Raw genomic sequence first — 27,076 nt, 5'->3', positions numbered from 1 at the left:
AGGAGAGAAAATTTGCCACATCTCAAGCTCTTCTGCTGTAGCAGCAGCAAATCAAATTATTCTTTCAATTAAACTAGCTTTGTGCCTAAAAAGAAAAAAAGGCCACAGGCTTTCTTCCCCCACACAGAGAACTGAAGCCATCACCCCTTTAAACCCCATGACTTGAGCATGATCTCCACGGCTTAGTATTCTTGGATAATGCAGCTCATAAAATTAAATCTACTCTCAGAGATTTCAGTTATCACTGTGTGCTCTGAGCTTGCAGGCAATCAACGGATCAAGAGGTCTGCATTGGGGTGCGTTTTTGATGGACCTGACATAGGGATATGGCTTCTCTCCCCTCTCTCTCTCTCTCTCACACACACACACACACACACACACACACACACACAAACCAGAAACCAAAAACACCCCAACAGGGGTTAAACAGAGAGCCAGGGCCCCCATCGTCACCCCCACTGCCCTGAGATGAGAAGGGACGCTCTCCACCATGAAGCTCACAGCACTTCCTCACCTTTACCATACACGTTAGCTACATTTTAGCACTAAGACAAGCCCTGAACAGTGCATGCATCTGGCCAATTTCCTTCCAAAGAACTGGAGCTGGTCTTTCGTAGGAACTGCCCAACTAACAAATGCTCTGTGTTTGACTTTCTTTTCAAAATGTCGGCTTTCGAGAAGCAAAACGTGAAGCGCGGGTCTTGGCTGAATCCACGCTGCTAAGGTAAAGGCACTTCGGTGCTGGTGACGTGCCTGGAAGGGCAGTGAGGTCGTGATTGTTGGGGAAGAGGGGAAGCCCGCTCCCCTGGCACTTATTTGATTCAGAGCATTGTATTTGTAGAAGTCAGAGCCAAGTGCTAACCAAGATTTAACACTAAGACTAATCAGAATGACACTTAATGCAAGAAAACACAACTTTTTTTCTGTTACGGTACACACAGTGGGCATCCACTGAGAACTTGGCAACTTTTGTTAAGCACCATGATTACGAATAATTTACGATAGAAACTGACAGTGACTTTATCGTAAAACTGTGGATGGAGAAATAGAAGAACACTCCAGGACCTGCCGGGATAAGACAACGACTTCCCGGATGTGAAACACAAAATCTGTCATTTGACTAAGCAAATTTTATAGGGACAAAGGGGTACATTTGCTAAAATAAAATCAATCAGAACAAAACGAGAAACCAAAAATCTGGCAGTTTTAAAAATTCTGCATGCTTGCAGTGATTGCACGGAGACAGCCCACGTTTGGGGCGGCGGGCACCTGGAAAGCCTGACCTTTTCCTTTTAAGAGAGCTTCATAGGTTTAAAAATGGGACGCGCACAGCAGCATCGTACAAACTAAGAAGATAATTTAAATACCAATTAAATAGTTAAAAATTAACACTGACATACCCTTAAAAATCCAGGGGTTCCTGTAAATGTCTTCACTTTAAAAAGAGGTATGCCTGCAGAGTCCAAGCTCCTGTTTGTTTCCATAGCTTCAGGTGGCACTGGCTATTTCCCACATCCAACTTCTAAAAATATCAGTGTGGAGTTCACCTCCTCCATGCATTTTTCTTTTTTACCTGAAGGCAAAAAGTAAATCCGGTTTCTCTTCACAGATTGTGGGCCTGGTTTTAATTTGTGCAACAGTCCTTTTGATAACAATGCCTAGTTAAAACATCCATTAAAAGTCTGTAGCAGGCATTTAATGGAAGGAAAATCTAATAGGGTTCCACTGCAACTCGTTCATTAACTTTTAAAAGAGTTCTCTCCTTCAGTGTTCACAGAGAAAGATGGGACATGTGGGCAGAAAGAGGGAGGGAGAGACAGAGACATACAAGGGAGAGAGATGGGGGAAGGTGGAAAGAAAGAGAGGAGAGAGCGAAGAGAGAAACATTCACATATTTAGGGCTGGATTATAAATCTTTGAAAGGAATTCGGTCAAACAGTCGTGTTTTTCAGCCACCTGAACCAGCTCTCACTAAACCAAGACTTCCTTTTGTAACTATTATCCACTGTCTCAAGTCATAACAAGGAGACTCACAGGGAACCTCATCCCCCAGGAAACACGAGGAACTGAAGCTCAACGCTGCACTGAGCCTTCAGAGCACAGAATACCCAAAACACTTTACACCAGGAAAAAGCAAGGACTGACTCAAGATTGGCAGAGCAACAACCACAAAGAAAGGCTCACCATCCTGGGGTTCTGGCCCAACCACACTGGAGAAGGCGGACCTGGTCTACCTGCCAGAAGGCAGGCTCTGTAACCAGGCCAACGCCTCCTCCACTGGCCAACAGAGGGCCACTGTCATATCAGTCTAGGTGACAGACCATGGGTTCACACATGGTTTTTCCAGCATAGGAATGCGCCACATCACGGAGAAATCATTGCATTTAAGAAATTATTGCATTTCTCAAAATGTCCAGTAGAATGTCTTGGAGAGGACAGACACTCAAAAATCGCTGTTGGAACCAGAATCCATTGGAGCTACACCACTTTATGGTGTGAATAACAGCCTTACCCAGGGGTGATATAAAAGTCCAGCAAGAGTTAAAAGGGGCACAACCATGGAAGGGCCACCGACGGCAAAGGTCACCAGCCTTGGAATTTTCGGGGGTGCAGGGGAACCCAGAGCTCCGAGCACAATGCCTGTTCCCCTGACAGTGCAGTTCCACCATGCTATCTTCGACCTGCTTTCCAATTGCTCCTTCCTGCTCCGATCTAGCTAGTCCAGCAACCTCATCCCCTTCCAACAATCTTTTTCCTAATATAAAGCCCCATACTTACCATAATACTGTTTTATGTATTAGAAATGTATCATGTATTTTTTATGATTTTTTATACTATTTCCAAGCTACATGGAGTTCGAGCAGCCTGGCCCCAGCTCTATTTTTTCCATAAGCTCTGTTCCTTCAGGACGTACATGTTGTGTTATAACTGAAAAGTCTGTACCAAGACCCTATTAGTAATGTTGAGGAAAGGCAAAACTATCCAAGTTAAACTCAAAAGAGGACTATGCACACATAGTACATAAAAAAATGTTGGACTCTCAGGCTAATTTAGGGTTGCTAAAAGATTGATGTTACAGGTGAAAATACATGGTGCCTGTCATTCTTCTAAATCTGAACATTACTCAGCTAGTCCTACTGAATCCACTAACAAATGCCACAAGGAGGGGACCCTTTTCCAACTGCTGCTTACAATGACCAATCCACATTGATTCATCCTTCAAACCACACACAAGCCGCTGCTCCACAAAGCCCCTGATCTCCTCATCTTCCCCATCCCACAGCCCACCCAGACAAGTAGCATCTTTCTGGGTTTTGACTCCCCATAACAAATTATCTGGAATGCTCCCGTAACTATCACTTTCCACTTCATTAAGAGAGGTATACACGCGCGTCTTTCTCCCCAGCAAGACTTGCAAGCTCACTGAGGGCAAGATCCATCCTGCTCATCACTGCATTTCTCAAAATGTCCAGGAGAATGCCTCGGATATGATAGACACTCAACAATGGCTGTTGGAAGAATGAACTGGAAACCATGGGAGCTACACCACTTTATGGTGTGAGTAACAACCCTACCCAGGGGTGATACAAAAGTCCAGGAAGAGTTAAAATGGGCCAGCCCAGGTAAGCCTGCAGTACCCCTCTTGTCCCCGACTGGCCTCAGAACCCCACAGAAAGGTGCCAGCCATGCCCCAGCTGCATCCCAGGCTGCGCTCTAGGTATCTGCACCCAGGACCTCTCTGATCTACCTCCAGACCTCACAAGCCCCATCCCCTGGGCCTGTTCTCCTGCAGGACCACGGTACCCGCAGTGTGTGCACCTCAGGGACAGCAGAGCAACACGCAGGATAGAGCAACACACGCTCACTAGGAGGCCCCTCTTGGGATGGAGGAAGACAGAACTGGAAAGCAAAGAATTTCAAGACTCAGGACCCAAGGATATTAGGAACAGATAAGTATAAGCTATGGAAATGCATTAAGGGCATAAAATCCAAGCAACAATCAGCTAGTACCCTTCACCCAATCCTCTCCCACTTTAAGTCACCACCGCTCACTGCTGAACTGCCCACATCTCTGTCATCACCAAATCTAGTAATGACAGCTCTAATGATATTTACTCTACAAACACTGGACCCTATGCAGAAAAACTTCTCAGCTATATGATGTCTACAATGAATGTAGCACACATCAGCTACCATTTTGTTTGAAGATGATATCCAAATCAATATGCCCAAATCAAACAAAAGAAATATTTTGCTAATGAGCTTCCAAATTTCATGGAAATGTATTCAGAATGATAAATGGTCCACCTATTTACTGACCTCTGTTTGCTTCACATGTACCATGGAATCACAATAGTGCAAGTTTCTTGAGGATAAGCAATTGGGGACCTTTCTTCTGTGCCACCCTCCCCACCTGGTAAAGTGATAGGTTCCTTGCAGCTGCTGAGTAAGCGCCTGTAGGTGTGATGACTCCCTACTGGGACCAGCCAGTTCCTTCCTGTGTCACCGTGGGGCCAGCAACGGCCAAAGTCTAAACACCACGTGGTCAAGACGATGCTCTGTTAGTTGCTTATTATCATCAATGATAACTTGGGTTATCAACAACTATTGGTTACCAAACCAAATTAATGGCTGTTTTCTTGACAAAGTTTCCTGAGCACATCTGTGATTCAGAGTGGGTTACTTCTCTACCTCGTCCTCAATAAAGGCTGTTGCCCAAATGACAGGACATAACATAATTTTCTCCTTTGGTATCTGTCATGGGTTGAATAGTATCCTCTAAAATTCATATCCTCCCAGAACCTCACAATGTGACTTTGTTTGGAAATAGGGTCTTTGCAGATATAATTAGTTAAGCTGGGGTGAGGTCATACTAGATCAGGATGGGTCCTAAGTCCAAGGACTCGTGACCTTACGACAGAGAAGAGGACACACGGACAAGAAGGCAGACACATGAAGACGGAGGCAGCGACTGGAGTGATGCGCCACAAGCCAAGGACACCCAGGACTGCCGGGAGCTACCAGGAGCTGGAAGACGGGAGGATGGATTCTCCTCTGGAGACTTCAGAGGGAGGCTGGTCTTGCCAACACCTTGATCTCAGGCTTCTGGCCTCCAGCACTGGGAGAGAATAAATGTCTGTTGTTTTAACTATTGGTTTGTTTATGGTTTTAATTTGTACTTGTTATGAATTTCACTAAATAAGGAAGAAGTTGGCTAAAAGAACCATAAACAAAATGGAATAAACATTAGTAGCCCAGTTACAGAAGGAAATGGCCAGCGTGGCCCTTCCCATCCACGGACAGCTACTCTCTCCCCAGGCTTCCTTGCCCACCTGCAGGCACAGACACACACCCCGCCAACCCCGGGCCCGTGACTCCTTATGCGGAAGGGGAGACTTACCCGCCCCCATCAGCAGTGCAGCAAGTGGCCACCCAGATGGCACAGGAGAGCCAGGCCCCAGTCAGCCAGTCCTATGGTGCCATCTGAATTGCAAGCTCACAACAAGGCTACCAACCGCTTTTACAGGGGAGAGGTAGCACAGCTCTTCTACTCCCAGAAACATGCCAGGACTGCAGGAGCAGACCCCCCGCCCACTCTGGACTCTGGACCCCACAAGCTGCAGAGCACTCGGGTGCATACTAGAGAGACGACCCACTTCCATGGGAACGTGTTCTCTGTGAAACTGTGCTCCCAGCATCCAAAACAGCACGTGCTCAATAAATACCTGTTGATTGATGATCGAAAACAAAATTGTCATGGAGCAGCCAACAGGCGAATGACTGTCTAATGGCCAGAAAATGTCATGAGGGCTCTGCCCGGGGTACAGGTGAATTCATCTTCCTACACCAAACCACACACTTACAAATGACAAACACTCCCAAATGAGCCACGGTTCTGAATGCATTTAACTAAATAGCAGGTTTGACTGGCTGTTAAAAATTATTGAGTGATTCTCAAGATCAAAATTGAGTAGGTTTGTGTTTTGTAATGGTTGCAACATTGTGCAATGGGATCCTTTTGTTGAAGTACCTTATGGTACAGGAGAAGAGGAAACCCTCGAGCAGGGAGTGTCCACGCAGTCACAGGCACAGAACTAAGTGGGGGACCAACCAGAAGCATCAAAGGTGCTCATGGGCGCCCCCATTGGGGAGGAGGACCAGCTGAGACGATGTTGAAACAGGAACCTGTACTGCTGTTAAGTGGAGAGAAAGAGTGTGCTCCAGGTGAGAGAAACCCACGGACTGAGATAATAAAATCTCAACTGTTCACAGCAAGGAAAGGCTCGTGGAGCACCTGGGGGCAGGACCCACTGCAGGACACAGCACACAAGCAACCCAACCCTTTGGATACTCACAGGACCCTAGCCAGAAATTCTACACTTCACGTTATCTGTATAACTCACAAAAATGTCAAGCTTGGCCAAAGGAAAAAAATATGGAGCAATGCCCTTTTTCTTTAAAAGCTGATTCACTATCCTTAAAATTTGTAAGATTCACTATCCTTAAAATTTCTAAGAAACATTACTTTCAGGGAGAAACTGACATCCTAAACCATGTGTAAGAGAGAGAGAGGGCAGCCTTTAAAACTAAATCCGTACTTAGTCAACGGTAAGCAAATTTTAGCTTTGCTTGTTAAAACTACAATTGACTTTTTAAGACATTAAACTTTTCAAGGATAGTTATATTCCCTAAGGTTAAAAGGTCATAATTTATCTTTGAAGGATAAATTCTATCACTGGGCTTAAGGAGGGGACATCAAACACTTTAATCCTATTTTTACCATATTCATCACATTCAACAAAAGCAGGGAAACAAATGACCACAACCCTGCCACACATGTTAAAAACATCAAGAAATAGAGTTTTCCTGAAATAGTGGAAGCATGCTGGGCTGCCCCCAGCACCCATCAGGTGCCTCCTCGTATTCAACGCTTTGAGTTCACTGCTTCCAAAATAAATGTACATGCCCTATTAGAGGAGAAGAAACCTAAAATCCTTTAGAAAAAAAGGGGACCAGGCATGGTGGCTCATGTCTATAATCCCAACACTTTGGGAGGCCGAGAAAGGAGAATGGCTTGAGGTCAGGAGTTTGAAACCCACCTGGGCAATAGAGCAAGACTCCGCCTCTACAAAACAAAATTTAAAAATTAACTGAGTGCGGTAGGACACATCTGTAGTCCCAGCTACATGTGAGGCCGATGTGCGAGGATTCCTTGAGCACAGGAGTTCAAGGCTGCAGTGAGCCATGATTACGCCACTGCATTCCAGCCTGGACAACAGAGCCAGATCCAGTCTCTTAAAAAAACAAAGGACTGGGACTTTAATCTCACTCAAGGAGGTATGTTCAAGAGGGTAAGGATGTTTTCATAACCAAGAGTTTAAAACAAAAATTTAATTTTGCAAATTAAACCAAGCACATGGTCAAGGTGTCCGTATTCACAATGAAATCATTATATAATTTCTTAAGAAATGCATTTGAGGCTCCCCTGAGATTTTAATCAAAATAAAATAAAATAAAAACGTTAACAGAGAAGTATCAACTACTCACACAACAAAGACAATTATCATGGTAGACAGGGTCCTAAACAGAGGTGGATTTGCTTGACACGGGTGAGGCCTCAGGGTCCCTGGCCTGTGCTGGCCCTTCCAGAGCCCTGGGGACCCTGTGTCCATGTGGGCTTCCAGAATGTGCAGAACTATGGCGCTTTTGCTGTTCCTGGGCAGGGGAAGATGCTGCCACTGCCCCTCTCATCTCGGGTGGCCACATCCCAGCCCCCAAGCTTCTTTGCCCGGGCAGCGTCGTGGGCCTGCAGCCTTGTGCAGACTGCAGAGGGGAAGCTGGATAGTGCGTGAGGCCAGGTATTTTGTGGACCCAGCCATCAGGAATAAACAACCACTTTCCATGACCCAGGCTAAAGGAATGACTGAATTACCTTCCTGTGCAACCAAACATGCAGGAAAACAGATGTGTCAGGCAACAAACTAACAATCAGGTTATTTTTCGAGATTCTGCCACGTTTTCAGTTTTTTAAGATTTGCTCTTTTGTGATTTATTTCTCATACTAAACAAGCAGTCACTCCCATACTTCATCTTGCATTCATGATTTTGTACTTCTTTTCTTAAGAAGACACTCCCCCTCCCCCCAAGTCCTAGCTCCTCCCCCAGCACTAAACCCTGCAGAAACACACAGACTTTTCTAGTCTTCATCCTGATGCCTTTACTGAGGGGCTCTTGGGGGAGGCAGAGTCTGGGCCCTGCCTTGGATAAGATCTTCTCAGTTAGTCTCACTCCAAGAACACACTCCCCCTGCACAGAAAACAAACCAGATATCATCCATGCCAGTGCTTTTCCCAGGTCACTGTGACTGCATGTCCCAGTGTGCCAATTCTTAGTCATCTTAGAGCTTCCAACGTACCCCACACAGGTGGCTACTGGAGCTGCCTACGACAACTCTGCTACACATCTACACCTCGCTGATGGGAGTCCATCACAAGTCACAGTTGCCCGCGGCAGTTAGAGGGTGTCCAGAGAAACGAGTCTTAGTCTACGGGGCATGTCTGCACGCAGTAGCGTCCTGAGTGCCCACGGGGAAACTTCTGCTTCCATCTCTCACATGCAGGCTGCAAATACGGCACGAACCAGGAGGTAGCTGAGGAGAGTTCCAAGCAAAGCATAAACCCATTTAAGAAGGCTTCAGTCAGCCGGGCATGGTGGCTCACGCTTGTAATCCCAGCACTTTGGGAGGCCAAGGCAGGCGGATCACCCGAGGTGATCAGCCTGACCAACATGGAGAAACCCTGTCTCCATTAAAAATACAAAATTAGCCAGGCATGGTGGTGCATGCCTGTAATCCCAGCTACTCGGGAGGCTGAGGCAGGAGAATCGCTTGAACCCAGGAGGCAGAGGTTGTAGTGAGCTGTGATCGCGCCACTGTACTCTAGCTTGGGCAACAAGAGTGAAACTCCATCTCAAAAAAAAAAAAAAAAACAAAAAGAAAGAAAGAAGGCTTCAGTCTAATTCATAAATGAGATGCATGGTGAGTTATTCAGAATGAGGACTGATTCCAAAAACATTTCTCACCCTTGAGCTTGATGTGAGCAAGGACACTCAGCCTCTCCTACAAATGCCTGGAGTCACCGGCAAGAGAAAAATGGAAACAAACAAAAAAGGTGTGTACATATGTTTGCCTGTGTGTATATATGTATATACACATACATATGCATGCATGTAAGATATATGACTGTTCTTATTTTATTTTATTTTGAAGACAAGGTCTTTCTCTGTTGCCCAGGCTGGAGTGCAGTGGCATAATCATGGCTCACTGCAGCCTCAACGTTATGAGCTCGAGCAATCCTCCCACCTCAGCCTCCTGAGTAGCTGGGACTACAGGCATGCACCACCACATCTGGCTCATTTTTGTATTTTTTGTAGATATGGGGTCTCGCCATGCTGCCCAGGCTAGTTTCGAACTCCTGACCTCAAGTGAGCCACCCACCTCTGCCTCCCAAAGTGCTAGGATTACAGGCACAAGCTACCGCACCCGGCCTGCCTGTTCTTATTTCATACATGGAACATGACAGCAACAGAAAGATTCACACCAAGGTACAGGAACCGCCCTGACACGCAACTCTCAGTCAAGAATAGATCTCAGGATCCTTTGGCTGAACTCACTGTTGACACGTCTGAAGAAACCGAGGCACGAACGGCCACCCAGAAGCTGCCTAGTGGAAAGGCCAGGGCTCGCGCAGCTACCCTGAATCCCAGCCCAGTGCTGTTCCCCACCACAACAACCCGAGAAAAAGTCTAGGGAGACCGATGACAAAAATTAAAGCTTTAACAACCTATGGATGGTTTGAGAGGTCAAGGAGTCAGGCCTTCCCGGGCTTAACTGACATGACCATATCTGTCTAACTCTATAACCTTATAACATCAACCTATGTGCGCTATTTATAGAACCTTAAATTCCGTAAGCCTCACTCTATAACTGAAGAGAATAATAAGATAACTATAAAACTGAAATTATATAACGCAAGTGGAGTGTGTCAGGAATATAGTCAATTCAGCAGTTCTAAAATACTTAGTGAGTGCCTATCATTTGCCAGGCAGTACTGCTGGTGTTCCAGGCACTATCTGTATAGGCAATGAACAAAACGGACAAAACCCCTGTCCCCATGGAGTTTAAATTCCAAACTTTCTGCTGTTATTCTTATTATAGCTATTATTATTATCAGATATCGGCACTGTGCAAGGGTACACTGAAAACAGAAGAATGCTACCGTTAATATTTATAAATGAATAATGAAAGTCATCCCTTACATGTGTTTTATAACCTAAAAGGTGCCAATGCGACTTTGGGATGTGGTTAGAAGAGGTGCATCTGACAGCTGTTCATTTTCTTGCCCAGCCCCTTCCCTCCTAGTGAGAGGCACAAGGAAGACGCAGTTATAATGCGGTGTGATTTAAAGAAAGGGGAACCTCTTAGAATTGGGTCTGCCCAAAGAACCCCATCTACCTCCTGGGATGGCTTGTGGGAAGGTCAGGGGGAAGAACGGCCGAGACGCACACGCATCGTCAGGTGCGGAAAGATTTGGGAGGTACCCTTAGACACCGGCAGGGCTGCAGGGTGGTGGCCAGCACCCCACAAATGTTACACACGCACGCCTCCTATCACGCAGGCTTGCTTGTTCAATGTGGGTGTGGAGGTGAGGCCTGAAATGCAGAACCTGAAGACGGTGAAAACAGTGTGAACGTCACAGCACAGGAGTGGCCTCCCCATCTCAGAATGGAAGAGCTGGCTGAAGAGCAGGAAGGAGCAGGACAGACGCTGGAGGAGGCAGAGGCCAGAGGCAGGTCGCTGCCGAACCATGGGGAGGCATGGAGGAGGAGACGGCGGAGATGAATTGGAAAATGGAGTTTCTGTTTCCCATATTCAGTCCTGATAACATTTATTTCATTGCTCCATGAAATTTTTACAGGATGCATAATAAAGTATTTCATATAAAGTTAATATTGATAACCACTTCAGTCTCCAAAATACTCTCGCTATACCGGGAGATCCATTACCTCAAGGACCTTCTTAGCTGTTTTTCTTTGTCCTCGAACTGTCTAGAAACAAGCAAGTACTCAAAACGAGTATGTACTGGATAAATAAACCAATGAATGGGCCAGCCGTTGGAGAAATGAGCACATGAACTCCACGAGGTAGGAATCAGTCCCAGGTATTATCATCCCAATTTATAGTTGAGAAATCTAACAGTGAAAGAAAAGATGCGCGCGCTCTGCAGGTACAAAGCTGGGAAGTTTGGATGTGGAGGTCAAGCCGCTGTAGGGTTCTTTACCCAACAGCATCAACGCACGGCCAGCAGTCCCCCTGGAAGGTTCCGGAAAGGCAAGAATGAGCATAACGGACCCAACACCACATGTCAGGAAACCAAGGGGATTAAACGTTTAATGTCAATATTTATTTCTTATTTCACATCCCCGCCTTGGTTCCGAGAAGGATTTAAGGCAGCATGATTTATGCTCAGGAAGGCCGTGCTGATTAAACCCTCACATTCACGCGCAGGAGGTAATGCATGGAAACCTCTCAAGACACGGATGTGACACGCTGATGGCTCACAAGTCCCAGGAACCCTGGGGGCTGGGGTCTATGCCTTTACCACTGGAAGAAAAAAAAAACAACTAATGATTATTACTCATCAAAAGCAGTTTTTCAATAGACAAAATCTTTCGATGCACTGGCTCTACTGAGAAAATGAAATAAAAGGCACTGCGGTGCACCACAATATCTAAAATTTATTGTAAAACCCATCTAAAATATCACAGAAACAATTTCTCCCTCGAGTGTTTTATGAACAGCAAATGGGAGGAGGAAAAATATTTTTACTGATACCCTTGAACTAAGTTTCTAGAAATAGGTATGTGTGAACATGTCATATTTAAGAGAGAAGTTAATAGAAATATCCAGAACCTCACAGCATTTTTTTAATTTGAGTTGGTAACCAACCAAATACCATAAAAACGCAATAATGAAGGCCATCTCATATACAAAAGATGCAAAATTTAATGGGGAAAAAAAAACCTTTCAAATAACCATGCAGAAGCTCTGGCAAAGCAGTTATTATTCCCAGAGCATCGCCACTATCCCATCCTCCGGAACTATATTTATTATGACTTATTAGATTTTGGAGCAATTGTCCTCTGAAGAGCACAGAATGCTGCAAAATACTATAACTTTTAAAACTGTGCAAAAACTTTACGAGGAACACTTCTAAAGCTAAAGTATCACTGAAAATTGCCAGAGGAGATGGCAGGGAGAGATAAGGAAGTAGATGGAAAGAAAGACAGCAGGGAAAGGAAAAGAAGGAGTTAAGGAGAGGGCCCAGGGCAGCCGCAGGGAGAAGCTGCGCAGGGAACCCACAATCCCACTTCCAAATAAAGGGCTCCCAGGCTGCCCTGTTTCTCTCTGGCCCACAGGCTCCGGCTCCAGCCATCATGTATTCACTGGCCATGTGGCTGTTGCCATGCAAGGTTCCCCACACTTGCAGAATATATTTCAGCTTCTCTCTCTGTGTGTAGAGAGGAGCCCATCTAAAATTAGTATCTTCTAAATGATGGTAAACGGAATATAAAGAACAAAGCCTCCAGTGTGGGCCTCCATTTCAAAGAGTGCTGAAGATGGCAAGAAGGGACATCGGCATGTGTGCAAATACGAGTCACCATAAGAGTTTGTAAATGCATCTAAAAATCAATTAATTAATCCCCCCAAACCACTGCATAAAGACAGTCTTCCCACCCAGTGAACCGCATCCTCCACAGTGCACAGGCCAGGCATGCAGATGCTCACTAGAAAAAAAGGCGCTGCAATTGTGGACTTCAACAATTCAGAGTATGCAATAGTCCTTCCGAGTGAAAAGTGTGAGGAAGCCCCACATCACTCCTCAAAAAGGAAGGCCACTAGGAAAGGGATTATGAGACCAGCAAACAGGTAGTTTCTCTTTCCAACATTAATCCACCAGGCTGACTCATACTATGTCCCCCTACTCCAAAAACTAAAATCAAACAAGAAACCATCCCAACACATCTGTCCTCCTCAGACATTAATGACTGGTGACCCGCACCCAACACACATAACATCGGCATCCGTCTTCTTGTATTTCTTAACAGAGCTGACATGATTGGCAGGTGCTCTTTTTAGTACTGCCACTATATTTATATATTCACCATGAAAATCAGCAGAAACATACTGGAACGTTGTTAGGGGAAGTTTTCAGGTTTTTCCTAAGTGTGCTATAATACTAATTCCAAATTCCCCCAAAAGTGAGAAAAGATTGTACTTTATAAGACTCGTGAGAATACACTGGGATGTAAAATATGCTTCCACAGTTCGATGGTTTAAAGAGATAACGGCGCAGGCTGCAGATATAACTGATACCATTTTTGTATGTGAACATGGGAGAAAACTCCAAAGAGAACTCCTACGACACAGAAAACGATGACGGAAGCCCGGCGTTCCAGAGCTGCTGAGGCTGTGGCCCAGCTCATAACTGCTCTCAGGCCACTGGGCACAGGCAAGCTACCAGCCCTACAGAGATAGGGATAGGCATCCTGTGAAATGGGCTATGCCCCAACACAGACCCCCAGTCCCCTCATCACAGGCAGCCCTGAGAATTGGAAGAGTCTTCCTAACTGTGCGTGGCAAACTTAACCTGACCAGAACGGACATGAAGTTACTGCCGGTCTTTCCTCACCCAAGTATTGTGACTATTAATCCATTTACCTGTAGAAAATCTCATGTTTAAGCTGAGGATGTTGCAAAACATACAGTATATGCACAAAATTTCTTTTCAAAAATCTGAAAAGTTCTGAATTCCAAAACATATCTGGCCCCAAGGATTTCAAGTAAAAGATGTGGGACCTTCTTTAAAATGTGAATGAACTGGGGGCACACGCCACTTCCTTCAGGGTTGACCTGGAGTCCAGAAATAGAACTGGTGCCTGAAAACTGAAAAGCCTAGATCAGAAAACTCTCTTTTCCAATGTGCAGAACTACCTGTTAAAAGGACGTGTTTCAGACTCTCAGAAATACCTACTAAATAAACAAATATCATATATATATATATATATCTCAATGGAAAGTTGAGAAAGACAAACCTAACTCCAAATTAAACTTATTTTAGACTTCCCAAAATACATGCAAAACATCTTACAGCTACATGGTCTAAAAGGCCATCAGCAAAATCAAGTCCATTGAAACCATCAAATGTAAAAAGATTAAACTAGAGTATACAACACATAGTCCCCTCGGATTTGGTTTTATTGGTGTAAATTACCTGCGTAGACACATTAAAACTCAACTGAGAGGCAAAGTAAAATTCCTGCTTGAAAGATTCTCAAATGAGGGAAATCTGGCCTCAATTATTAAAAAAAAAAAAAAAAAGTCTGGACACGGTGGCTCATGCCTGTAATCCCAACACTTCGGGAGACTGAGGTGGGTGGATCACCTGGGGTCAGGAGTTTGAGACCAGCCTGACCAACATGGAGAAACCCGGTCTCTACTAAAAATACAAAAATTAGCCGGACATGGTGGCCTGTAATCCCAGCTACTTGGGAAGCTGAGGCACGAGAATCGCTTGAACCCAGGAGGCAGAGGTTACTGAGTTCACACCACTTCACCCCAGCCTGGGCAAAAAAGCGAGATTCCATCTCATAAATAAATAAATAAGGCATCACATGCACTTATTTTCCTTCCTAGGGATAATTTTTGAAGCCCTGTGAAGATCTAAAATTGCAGAGTGGTCCAGGCATAGCGGAACACACCTATAATCAATCCCAGCACTTTGGGAGGCCAAAGCAGGAGGATCACCCAAGTCAGGAGTTCGAAACCAGCCTGGCCAACATGGTGAAACGCGTCTCTACTAAAAATACAAAAATTAGCTGGGCGTGGTGGCAGGTGCCTGTAATCCCAGCTACTCAGGAGGCTGAGGCAGGAGAATCGCTTGAACCCAGGAGGCGGAGGTTGCAATGAGCCACGATCACACCACTGCACTCCAGCCTGGGGACAGAGTGAGACTCTGTTTCAATAAATAAATAAATAAAATTGCAGAGTGCAGGCAGGAAACACTGTTTATACATTAGCCAGCAAGGAACAGGTATCTAAAAATGTCCTCTCGGGGTCAACCATGCTATTGAGCCTCACAGTGTTCTCATGTAGTGGACAGAAATGCAAAGATCTGGGGAGAAGCTCCAGGCTAGAGAAAGACTCACACCAAGCACCCGTGGAAATGACCTCTGAAGGACCATGCCCCAGGCAGGATCACAGTGATGTGGTAATGGGCAAAGGCAGCCCGGCTCCACGGCCACACCAGCCTGAGCTGCCCCTGCCAGCACAGCAGCCTGAGATCTCAGCAGAGGACGTCAGTGGGCACCACCTGGGCACCCACTCTGTACCAGACTTGGGGCCAGGCACCTACAGAGCCTCATCTGCCTGGAGCCTGTGAGGCCCACGCACAGTTCCCACCCTCCACCACTGGAGAGAAACTACATCTCCTTACCTTCCATCCACTGCCAACCCAAAAACGCCATCGGGCTGGTCTCCAGCCTGGGACGCACATTGAAAAATGCTGATATTTGTTTTTTTCCCCACAAGGGAACTGATAGGTTTTTTGAACTGGCTTATTTAAATATTATAAATCAAGTGGTTCACCTCCCATCCACTGATGGCACTTACTTCGATAATCCATCCTATGCAGTTCGCATAGGGAACTTGGGTAAAGTACAGCATTGGAAGAGTATCTGTGAGTTTCCAGCCAAGAAATTTTCCACGCACTCCTTTGTTCTTATTTTTCTTGTAATAGCCAGGAAGGGCTCATACCACTTCCACAAATCAGGGGGAAGTCAGGGGAATCGGGGAAGAAAGACGACGTCTCTTTAATTTCGCACGCATGATGTTTGCAACCACTAAGGTCATACCTGCGTGTGGTGACTGACAACTTTTCAGCTTGATTCAAAGCAAACAGCTGCTGGGCTGATTGCCTAGCAACTAAAAATTGATGGATGACCCTTAAGATGAATAACTACCATAAATCACCTCATTCAAACTCTCCAAGAAAAAAATTAAAAAACAATGGTTTTCATGACATTTGCTGAGCTCCATAATGTGCCATGATAAATTTGGCCTCCTTATGGATGCACAGTTGTGGTTGTGAAAGTTGAGTCACTTCTGTTTTTGTTTCCTGTTTCCTGTAATTCCTGATGCTCAGGACCCTTCGTAAGGTGCGTTCCTAGGAACATGCTGCTCCAGCAGGAACGGCAGCCCCGGGTGCCTGTCAGTCACTCCAGGACGGACAGGAGCTGCTGAATTTCTCATCACCAAACAGCTTTTAATCAGGAAACGGCAGTCTTACATCACAAAGATGGAAGGGGACCCCGTGCATTAATAACGGTTACAATACATTTAGTGTAATGATTTGACCTCGGCCAACATTATAGACGCCATGATTCATATGAATTTGATAAACTACTTCCTGTTTGTAGACATGTCATATGTTTCTAAAAGGCCAAGAATGTGCTTTTAACTTGCAAATAAACACAGACCTATAAACCATAATAGGATTGAGAGGAGGTCTTGGTATTTGTCCTCTAAAACACCCAGTATCACCACCATTATGAGCACTTCCACAAGTAGATGCATAATGATGAACAGATTATTTTTCCAGATGGTATTTTCCTGTTTTTACTTAACATTCAAAAGGAGGCGTGGGCAATTCCTTTCACCATCTTTCTTTGCCCCCTTTTCTTGTTACACTGGGTTTTGTTTGTGTCTTTTAGGTTAGATTGATGTTACATGGAAGGTAGTTTCCAAAAAACCAGTCCACCGACTCGGGTTAGCACTTTGAAACCAAAAACAGCTTCCTGCTTTCTTCTTTCACCTACCATCACCAGCACCCAGGGTCGGCATGTCACAGACCGCATGTCACAGACTGTCACACTCACCTGTCTTCGCAAGAGCTAGGGCTTCCCCAAGGAGGGGGTTCAGTCCCTCAGCAAGCACCGGGAGCTCTGACTACGAGCCAGGAACTGTGCTGGGCTCTTGACGGTGGAAGGAGAACAAGATGGCCCTGCCCTCATGGAGCAGAGTGTCCACCAGGACACGAACAAGTCAGTGAGCAATCTTATAGACAGAGACACGCTGCATGGTGCGTACCGTGTGTGCCATTATACTAGAAAGGAGTTCACACCATCGGACTGGAAGCTCCCAAACATGAGATGCATCAATCCTGGAAAGAAAGTTACTTTCATTTAATAGACTGTACAATTCCAAGAAACCTTCTCTATTTAAAAAGCCAAAGAGGGCTTTTAGGCTCTGGAGTGCAAGCCACACTCTCTGAGCATCAAAGCTGAGGTGGGCTTTGAGGAGGGCCTGCAGGTCGGGTGGCACCCACCGGAAGCCCAGCTCATGGATTACCCTGGGGATGGCATGTCACAAGACTGCCTGCAGGCCAGGGTAGCATGCCCAACACCTGCCCCACCCAGGGCTGACTGTGGCCAACCCCTCACTCACTTTGAGAGCTCCTCTATCCACCACATGCAACAAAACCCCTGAAATGGAAAGATGAAATAAAGCAACATTAACAACAAATAGAATGCCTTAGTGGCCGAAGGGCCACGACCTAAGCTGCTCATAGCCACCGGCAGCCCCAGATCTCTGGCCCATGAAGCATCCCGTTAGAAATAAAAGTGGGATGCGCCTTGTTCCCTGGTGTCTGCGTGAATGCCTAGATTCTGGGATCTGTGCTCCTGGAAGAAAGGACGAATGCACTAGAACATCCCGCTCCACCATTTTCAAGGACTAGAGATGTGAGGACCAACCGTTGAGAGGTTCAACTTTGGATCCACCATCCCTTAGAACCAACTCCCTGCTGAGCAAATGTCAATAACGCTGCCATCCTGAAGCAAAATGAAAGAGACTCATATTAATTAGGTCGCCAAGACTGCATATGTTGCATATGCTACTACATTTAGGCATGCGACGATAACTGTGCATTCTCCCCACAGCATCATGCTCCTGACACGGGAGAGCCTGGGCTTCATTTGTCTTCCTAAATATAAATGGCCACTATCTGTAGCACTTAGGAGAGGTTAGCTGGCTGCAAATAAATAGCATCTTAACTGCTGCCCTGATAATGGTGAGCTCTGGGGTACATCTCCACTTCTAACACTATCAGGGTCCTATAAGGATGGAGTGGAGGCGATCCATTTGGAAAGCCATCTTTAATGCACATGTGTGTGGCCAGAGTCTGTTGCAGCATTCACACCTTCTCAGCATTTTTGCCTGGGCTCTGACCACCCTCGGTAATGCCTTCCTGGGTGGAACCTACGGAATAGGACAATTGGCATGCTGTCCCTTTAAGACTGAAATGCTTGTTTCCTTGCAGTAAGAAAAGTAAATCACGCTATAGTGAGTTGAGCTTTGAAAAAAGCATCCATCCATTAAAGTTCATGGATCCGCGTTTTCAGGTTGTCCCTCCCCTGGCTGTGTCTCAAGTTACAGCCTTGTACAACCCAAGTCTAAATAATATTCACTATGATAAATGACACCATAACTCCGATATCCACAATCAATCTTTGCTTTAAAGATACATCCATCTTCAATAATGTTGATGGGGATTCTGTAAAATGGGGAACGTGACTGTCTTCCAGACCTCCTAACGGCGGGGGAAGGAAGCCCTGAGTGATGGCTGTCAGCCCACATCTGGCTGCAAAAATAAATTAGCCTTATGCAGACAAATGAAAGGGCTAGCTCCGCCTAGGAAACAGCCACTCCTGAGCAATGGCTAATTTATAGGACTTCTTTCTGGAAAGTTCCTGGCGAAGGCAACAGTCTCCTTCACTATCTCTTTAAATGGTATCTGATGCTGTAAATAACTTCAGTGTGGTAGGGACTGTACGAAGTACAAAGGGGCGGGGATGAGAGAAACAATAACTTTTCTCACATTCTTACACATGATTACAATGCAAAACTCTACTCTTCAAGGGGAAAAAAAAAAATTTATTTTAGCCAAATGCTTTTATAGTTTAACACCATGCTCTCCTCTGGCTGATTTTTTTTTTCCTTTGTACTTTTTGGTGGTTTTCTAGCGGTTTGGAAACTCATATAAAAAGTAAACAAGCTGGGGGCAAAAATGGCCCTTTCTCTTCCTCCTCCAAAATATCCTTTTTTAGCAACTTTTAGACTCGAACCTCATCACTGTCTTTATGAAGGCGGGAATGGGGTTACAAATTCTAGGCAACAGAGAAAAAGAAGAAACATCTATCGGGTTTAGTAGGTGGTTTCAAAAATAGCCTGGAGTAAAACACTTATTAGGCAGACTCTAAAAAAAAAAAACAGAAGACCAAACTTCTGCCGCAGGAGTGGGGGACCTATGAATTTGGATACCAGGGAAACGCTTTGCTGCTGGTTCTTTATGCCTCTGACCTTGTCTCACTGAGTATTACTCAGGGCTTGAATCCTTAAAGACTGCTAGAGAGTGGGGAGATGCAGGGGGACCAGGGTCATGCTTTCTGTGGGGGAAGCCGGGACTCCATGGTGTGTCCCTACAGAGCCGGGGGCTTGTGTGTTCCTGGGCTTGGAACCATCACTCCTTTGGGTCTCCGAACCTTTCCAGGCAGGACCTCGGAGCTGCTGCAGCAGGCTGAGGTGGGGAGGGTTAATTCTGTGAAGGTTGAAGGACTTACAGTAATGCTCTGAAGACAGAAACATCACAGGCTTTCCTGGCAAGGGGTTCACAGAGGGTAGGAGGGACTGCAAAATGAACTCTCTCAGGCTTTGTCGGCGGCGTTTCCCAAGGCCCAGCCTGGCCCCTTTGATAAATGACACATGTCATTCTGTCAGGGGCTGACACTGCGGCTGGGAGGGCTGGTGATGCATGGCTCCAGGGAAAAGGAAATCAACTTTTTGGCATCGAGTGTGTCTGTGCCCTGTATGAGGATTTTGTTTCTCCAAAAGTGAAAGATAGACTTAGGATTTAAAAAAAAAAAAAAGTTGAAAAACAGATTGAACGACAGCTTACACTTAACATAAATTAACTCAGTAATGGCGAAATGTGCTAGCCTGTGATAAATAAAAGCTACATTAGTCAATTATTAATCACACTCTAACTTGTAGCCAGACCCATGACTTAAATCTGGGGCCAGAGCTGCTTTACAAACAGATAAGACAGTGCCTGATAGGCGTCTTCAGAGAGCAATCAAGAAGGAATCAAAGATTTCATGGGTTCACCAATGGGAATGAATAGAAGGTTCTAGAACCACAGAGTTGGGTGAGTGGGGAGCAAGAAAAGACCAATCCTTTGCAGACACAGACTATCTACTGACTGTGTGAGGAAAATTAAACGTAACGGCTACATCCAAACACTTTTTTTCTCCCCAATCAGGACTTATTTGCTTTGAATATGCAAGACACTTGTACACTGCAAACATATGTTTATATTTCATATAATGTTTATTTGTAAGATTTTTGCCTTGAAAATATGTTGCAGTTTTGCCCCCACACCTACTGAGTTGCATCTTTTGAATCTGATGCCTGCTAAGGGGATTTTCCTAGAGATAGTACTAATTTCCAAACTAATTGCTTAGCACAGATTTATAAATTCAGCTTCACATTTTACCAAATTGACATTTGACATCCATGTATACAAAAACAGGGCAAAGTGCAAACCTGCCTCTCCACCAAGTGTCTCTCTTTTGGCTCAGTTCTAAGCAACCCATCCAAAGAAAAATCAACATGGAGAAGCTACTCTCGAAAAATTTATGGCTTTGAGGTATCACTATTCTTCATAATAAAGAACATTAAGTAAAACCCACCACCGGGATATAGTCTTCCATTAACTGCTGTCTGCTGTGCTCAGGATGGCGGGTGAGCCCAGCAGCACCTCTCCTTGGGCAAACCTTCCCCCTTCAGGCTCGGAATGTGGAGGATGGTCAGCTGTCTCATTGTCAGCCCTACGTGATGACGAGTTTATTTCCACGACAGTGGGGCTCTAATTTCTAGTGCTCAGAAGACCTGCTGAGGCTGTGGGGGACTTCTGATGTTCCAAAGGGCACGCTGAGGTTGTGAGGCAAGCGTACAGAGATGGGCCAGCTCACAGTCAGAAGAAAGTGGCGTGGACAGGCCATCATGCTGACACATGGACAGAAGCGATCACATCTCCAACTCTCCCACGAGCTCCACGTCATGCTCACCTACCGCCAGGCCTCACTCGCAAACAGTAGGTGTTCAAGAAATTGCTGAATTCAATTCAAAATATTTAATTTTTCTTTAAAAAGCTAGAGGCAAGTTTCCAGCCCCATCATCCATGACTGAAGGTGCCCATGAACCCAGTAGGCATTTCCTAGAGGCCTGTGCACCCACCATGCACGTCCACACCCAAGAATGCTCCTTGTACAGCTTCCACATCTCACGTGCACTGACATGTCTACATAGGCCTTGACATGAAAATGGCAGGAGGGCCCGGAAGTTGTTGATTTCAGCTTATTTCCAATTTTATAAGTAGAAATAAACGCAAATTTTACCAAAAGCAAATTCTCTAGGCACAACCAGCTTTTCTAAAAAAGAAAGAAAAAAAAAAAAGGACAGCTATTGCTTCATGACGGCGACTTCCTCCAACTCAGGGGTGCCAAAGATGGGTGCAATGAATCGCATGGTTGTAGAATAGCACGCGTTAGGAATTCTCTAATAATATAAGCCCTTTGTTTACAGAGAAGGAAACTGAGGCTTGAGAAAGAAAACGGAAAAAGAAATTAATGAAAGAACAAAGACCCAGGCCTCTACCCTACAACCAATGCCCGCCGCACCCCTCCCCACCACCCTGTATCCTGTACTGTGTGCAAGCATTGATTCAAAGTCAACCTTCTGAATTTAAACATGGACAATTAACAGGCAGGTTCCAAATCGAGTCCAAATGTTTAAAATAGCCGATAAAGCCAATGGTTTCTTAGATGGCTATAAATAAGAGTAGTGCAGGGAGGGGGGATCATACATTAAAATCTGGGCTGATGTTTAAACTTCTCCCTTCCTCCAGCTGAAATATAATTTTTCTTTAGTCCATAAAAAATTCAGATAGTGTGCAGAATGTTTATATATTACCAAGGTCTCTCTTTAAAAGGTTTATACTTTTACTTTATGACCTGTCCTTGATTTGACACTTCCGCTCATCAGAAAGGGATTTATAAAATAATCCTGAAGGTGAGGAACAGACATCTGTCAGGGACTAGCTGGGTTTCACGATGCGAAATTTAAGAAGAGAAAGAAATCCTGTTAAGCTCTCTTTAGTCACCAATAGACATCAAAGGTAATAATTAAAGAAGACAGACGTCATAAAACATAAATTTATGTCTCTTTTAATAATGCACAAGCACCGTAGTGTGTAAAACATCTATTAGGTTGAAAGAACATGAAAGTGTTCCAATAAGAAAAATCTATGTTTTGTTTTGGGGTATTTTCCCTTCCTTTAAAAAAAAAAGTGAGGACCTTTTTTTTTTTTTTTACAAGTTTAAACTGAAGTCTTTAAAAACCTTTGCCATCTGTGGGTACATGAACTATGAATGACCCCGAATGATTTGCACTCTGCTCAGAATCCCTTAGAAAGCACGGGAAAAAGTATCATTAAGAATGACTGATGACTGTCAGTCATGGTTGACCTCATCCAGGCTTTGGTCTCTGCCTCAGTAATAAGCTGGCCTTTATTAGTACCAACACTCCATAAAGGGGGTGTGTTTAGTCACAGGATAGTGGCCTTCTAATGCCCATTGCTTCTCTCTGGAAGATTGATTAGTGCTCATTTTTACTGCCTTCCCAGCACATGCGGGGCCAGGGCTGCAGAGAATCAGGCCTGCAAACTACAAACTCGAGTGAGGAGGTGGGAAAAGGATGCCTAGCAAGAGAGGCGGGGTGCAGAGTGGGGGACAATTTTTTTTTTAAGGAATCTGTCTTTCAAAAAAGCCCCAACCACAAAACCATATGTATATTCGATTCCGGGGCCTGGAGAAGACAGGCCAGGAAAGCAACTGTCTGTCGAAATGGAACTGAAGGAGCCACTTATGTGTTAACTTGTCTGAAAAACAGAAGGGGATCCTGGCCTGCAACTCCCTCTCTCTAAAATCAGCAGTTAGGAGCAAATCAATGAGGAGGCTGCCTGCAGAATTAGGCCTCATAACCAGCCTGACATCAAAATACAAAGATGTAATTATTACCCATTAAAACTGAACATGTGTGAAACTAAAAAAATCTTCCCTATACGAGCACATAAAAACCCATCCACCACTTTTGTATTAAACTACTAAATTATTTTTAAGAAGCAATTGCTATAGAAACAGACAAACGAATTTATATATATATAATTTCCATGTATCCCTAAATCCCTTGTACCGCCTCCACTCTCGTTGAGATAACTGAGTGCCGTGAATTCCCAACAGGAAGAACTGAGGAATAAATGTATTATTATCTTCATCATCACCCTCACACCCATCACGAGATATCAAGTGCCGCAGTGCTGGGGGGAGCGGGAGGTGCACCACAGAATACTCCGAGCAGGTGCTCTGCAGAACAAATGAAGGAAATGATCCCATGTGGACCTCCTCCATTCCAAATATGTCCATAAACAAATTTAGCTCACAGGGTGATTAATTTGCAGAGACCCTCTGGGAATAGGCCAGACTCTCAGTAGTCTAATGCCTTCAGCCAGTTACTCCCAGAAATTTAGCCAAACACCACAACAAGATCCTACTTTCAGAAAACTGCTTGAGAACCTTGGGATTAGGTTACCATGTACACGGGCACCTACTGGATTCGAAAGTGTCTCCACAAAAAATAGGGGAGTGGAGGGGGCAGTCTTTGAGAACTGGGTTTAAACACAGTCTGCCTGGAGCAAATAGTTAGCATCTCATTTTGGATAATTCAGAGTAAGCCAGAGAGGAGGAGGACAGAAAGCCCCCTCCCATGATCTCAGGACAGGGTGGCTGTCACCAGCATTGAACCTGAGCTCCTGGAGCCCCCAAGCCCTGGACCATCCCTTGACCCCACTCCACCAGCTTCTTGGAGCTCTGCGTAGAGAGGGGAGGAGGAGTTGAGAAGAGAAAGGAGACAACAATCTTTTGTGAACGTCGCAGTTTTAAGTTAGTTCTCCTTGAGAGCTTCTGAGACACTAATTTTTCCAGTATTGAAAAGTGAGGAGAAAAGACAAGTTACAAACTCCCTCTCCGCACCTACTCTCCACCTGGGTATGAGATCCTTTCTGCTTCCTTTTTCTAAAATAAATGCTCATTACTGATTTTAAATTGACAAATAATACAAGTTCAATACCTGCTTAAAAAAAAAAAAAGTCAGGCAACTTTTCTGCTGCAAAAATAAAATGCTGCAAGGTAGCACAACCCCCCTTTAACACAAGCACACAAGCCACGCCGCTACAAAACACAGACCTTTGTGCGCGGCTTCCTTTTAAAACTGCCAGTGCGCTAGTTTCATTAAGATTATTAGTGTTTCATATACAGACAATGCACCAAGCACTAACAATCTGAATCACTTCCTGGCTGACTTAGAATACTTATTAGAATATTTATTTCCCATTACTTTCTAGAGTTATAGCAGTTTCCCTCAATTAAAAAATTTTAAAATATATACATATATATTAACATATACACGTATGTATATATTCTCCAAGTTTGAAGGTAGTTCAAGGAGATTTGTGCACAGCACAGTAATGCTAAGGTGTTGTTTATGGTCATATTATTTGCCCGGATTTGGCTTTTCTTGATGCCAGTACCTTCCCAGGTCACAATAAAGCAAGGCAGGAGAAAATAGACATGTTTTACTGTTATTTTCATGTAGCTAAGAACCGAAGCGGGGCAGGCTCTTATAGAGTATTACACAGTTTACTGCATTAATAATAGGATGCCCCACTGCTGTGACACATTCTGTACTTGAAATAAATATTAGTCACAATACTTGCGTTTTAAATCCATATATTTTAAAGCCAGCTGTAACAATCACACAGTCACCAGGGATGACTTGCCAATAAGGCATATTAACCACTTTGAAAAGAGCCTTCACTTCAGTTCAGCATTCATTGGTATGTCGTACCATTTCTTGCTATGAATCTTGCAGCTGGCTTTTAAAAATAGTAAAATGTAATAAATACAGGTTTCTGAAAAGTTCACATTCCCAAGTCAGAATGTATACTGACCTTCGCGGCTGATTTAATTTATTTCATCATATGATCTTGCTGAAGATGCACTTTACTTTTAACTAAAAACTGAGGATTTTTTTATAACCAAATTTTCTAAAACTCGACTCAGCCTGTGCCCATCACTCGCTCCTGTAGATCCACGCCTTCGTGCCTGCTTTAAAGTGGAATTTATAAGCATGTAAGTACTTGACCTATATTTACCATATACTAGAACACACCTTTTAAAATTGCAGCTAGCAAGTTGAGGCAGAAATGCCTATATCTCAAATTTGGAAGTGCACATCGGATTCAGTATGTAGATGGCTAACGCGGGCTCTGCTGGGAGGCAGAGCCTGGGAGCAGCCTGTGCCCAGGAGCTTGGAGGGATTCTACTTGGCTATTTTCCTGCAGAATGCGCCACGATCACAAGAGTGAGGAAATCCTGCCTTGTATTTTGCAGAGAAAATAAAAATGGTAAAAATCTACAATAATGTAACTGATTCTTGACTTTTTCCCTTTAAAAACAAAAGACAAATCTTTGTTCATGTTGGCACAGAATTTCAGAAAGACACAATGGACATAGAAAGAAAAAAATGTCTATCATCTAAGAAAACTGCTTACTGCTGCAGCAGTGTGGTGGATGAACAACAAAAGCAAATCCAGAAACGAGAGCCTGGAAAACACGAAAAGGTTAAACAAGCGGCTTAGCGAATAGGCCTTCCTAGGAAATTTGAAGTGAAAAGAACATCACAGTTGTGATTCTACCTTAATGTTTTAGTTTTATTTTACTGTAAAACAATGGAATCTATAAACAGTTTAACACTAATTAAAACAGAAATCCAATCCAGATATTCCCAAACCAGAAAATCCAAGCAGGTGATTTAATGAAGGAAGTATCAAAGCATAACTGAGCTCAAAAATCTCTCAAGAAATGATCCTCTTTTCCTTGCCTGACAATAACCATTAAAAATGGTAACTGGAGGCCTGTTTATTCCAATTCTCAGTAAGCCACATTGTTAGGTTTTTCTAAGTACATAAATTTCACAATATATTTCTCCAGTGAAGTTAAAATGTAAAAAAAAGAGTCAGTTCAGGACTTATCTCTATGCAATTCACTATTTCCTATGTCCCCTAAGAAAAAAGGCACACACGCAAAAAAAAAAATTAATATTTTGCTTGAGTTGCTGTCAACTATCACTTTAGCCCTACATGGAGCACAGTGTTTTCAAGGCAGAAGGACCTTGCCTGCAAGCCTGAGTCTTTAGGTTTTCATGCTTCTGGAAGGGTTCTCTAGTAGTAAATATTAACACTGGATTTTAAAATGTAACAAAACTCCTCTTTATGCAGTGTTCTGGGGAAAATGTCTAACCCCTGACAGTCCTGAGGTTTTTCTGTTTCAGTATGGGTTGCATAAACAATTGGACACCATGGCATCACTACCCCGGGCTTGGTCACATATGACTGTGCATGTATCACAGGCACCTGCATATCTACAGGTATGAGAGCAAGTCCTGTTCTGCACACATACGCGTGCCTTCAGCACGTAACCAACAGGCAATACAAGGTACACTTACACACGTATACAACGCGTGTCACGTGTGCTAAGAATGACCCTCATCATTTATTTCCTTATTAGAAACATTTCTAGCAATGAGACTGCATCAGATTATCACTGCTATTAAAAAGGCTTTTACATTCCTGAAGAATATTGGGTTGTTGTGGGGGTTTTTTTCCCCAAAAAGTCTAAAGAAAGAGTTCAAGAATATTTTTCTTTAATCTAAGGCTGTAGCAAAAAGCAAAGACTGCGTGACAAAGACTACAATTATTTTACAGCAAGAAAAAGACCCTGAACT

The 27,076-nt window shown here is 44.2% G+C and overlaps 1 protein-coding gene across 3 annotated transcripts in view; it reads right to left on the bottom strand.

Moving 5' to 3' along the window:
- Positions 1-27,076, bottom strand: part of TSHZ1 (teashirt zinc finger homeobox 1) — an 80,767-nt gene that overhangs the window by 43,833 nt on the left and 9,858 nt on the right. The window contains exon 1 of one of the 3 annotated variants that reach the window (XM_031658915.1): positions 1,401-7,086. The exons of the other annotated variants lie outside the window; for them this stretch is intronic. The gene's annotated coding sequence lies outside the window, so the exon portion shown is untranslated. Of the gene's footprint in view, positions 1-1,400; positions 7,087-27,076 lie in introns of those variants that run through there. 3 annotated transcript variants of the gene reach the window in all.

The sequence above is a fragment of the Papio anubis genome, chromosome 19 (assembly GCF_008728515.1).
Source record: "Papio anubis isolate 15944 chromosome 19, Panubis1.0, whole genome shotgun sequence".
Lineage (NCBI taxonomy): Eukaryota > Metazoa > Chordata > Mammalia > Primates > Cercopithecidae > Papio > Papio anubis.
This window is presented reverse-complemented; position numbering and strand designations above follow the sequence as displayed.